General features: G+C 33.5%; 1 protein-coding gene across 1 annotated transcript in view; it reads right to left on the bottom strand.

Moving 5' to 3' along the window:
• Positions 1-1,103, bottom strand: part of LOC106884137 (alanyl-tRNA editing protein Aarsd1) — a 380,618-nt gene that overhangs the window by 114,123 nt on the left and 265,392 nt on the right. The window lies entirely within an intron of this gene.

The raw sequence follows: 1,103 nt of genomic DNA, 5'->3' as shown, positions 1-1,103 counted from the left end.
ACCGTTAATGGGGACAAAAACCTGGATTTAAAACACTGGATGATGATGATGATGATGATGATGATGATGATGATGATGATGATGATGATGATGATTCTACTTTTTTTTTTCCAGTAGTAAATTCTTCAGCAACTTTCACACGATGACATTATGAACCGTAAACTCCAGTTTCCAAATCATACATAAATATTTCTTAAAGCTCAACATTCACGACCTCGTAAAATATTTCGACATCACATTTTCTGCTATTTTGTTAAGCTATTCAGTTTTAAACAAACCTGCTGCAGTTGTTCGATGCTTCACACCTGCTTTTTCTTTTAATTTGATGCTAAATCAATACATTTTTCAATAAAAACTCAGTTAACTAGATACAGAATTTTTGGTAAACTCATAAATATAAACACTGTCTGTCAAACACAGCTGGCCATAGATATGTTGCTGCTGAGCAAACCGGAACTTAGTGATGTGTAAATGCAGTAGTTTAAGGAAAAAAAAACAAAAAAACAATTAAACTAATTAACAGAAAGTATTAACTAAGAGAATGTTTTCAATCATCATCATCATTTACCATATTTTCTGGCAAGAAGTCAAATTTTTCAGACTAAAATTTACACACCAAGATGACTTTGGAAGACTAAAAATTCCATGTGCAATGTAGCAGGTTTTGGAAAGATAGTGACAATGTTTGAATGTTTATACTACATGTTTACACTAAAATACTATGTTGACTTGTATACTAGAAAATATAGTGATGTTCATTTTCCATATTGCATAGGTCAGTTGGAATTCATTGAGCCAGGCTCGATGTCTTTTCTGTCACCAGGTCTTACCTGTTTCCAGCCAAGACATATTTCTCCAGTAGACACGTTTTCCATGGCTAGATATGTTTTTCATGGAAGATCTCCCCCCACACCCCCCAAAAAAAACATCAGTTGCATGATGGTGATTCTTGTTTACAATCATCATGTGAAGTCAAGACAAGGGTACACACACACCTGCATATATATATATATATATATATATATATATAATTACAGAGGCATCAAGCTGTTAGATCAGGTTATGAAAGTTACAGAGAGGGTCATAGCCCAACTAATTAGGGA

The sequence above is a fragment of the Octopus bimaculoides genome, chromosome 17 (assembly GCF_001194135.2).
Source record: "Octopus bimaculoides isolate UCB-OBI-ISO-001 chromosome 17, ASM119413v2, whole genome shotgun sequence".
NCBI lineage: Eukaryota > Metazoa > Mollusca > Cephalopoda > Octopoda > Octopodidae > Octopus > Octopus bimaculoides.
Note: the sequence above shows the minus strand (reverse complement) of the source record. Positions and strands in the feature narration are given on the sequence as shown.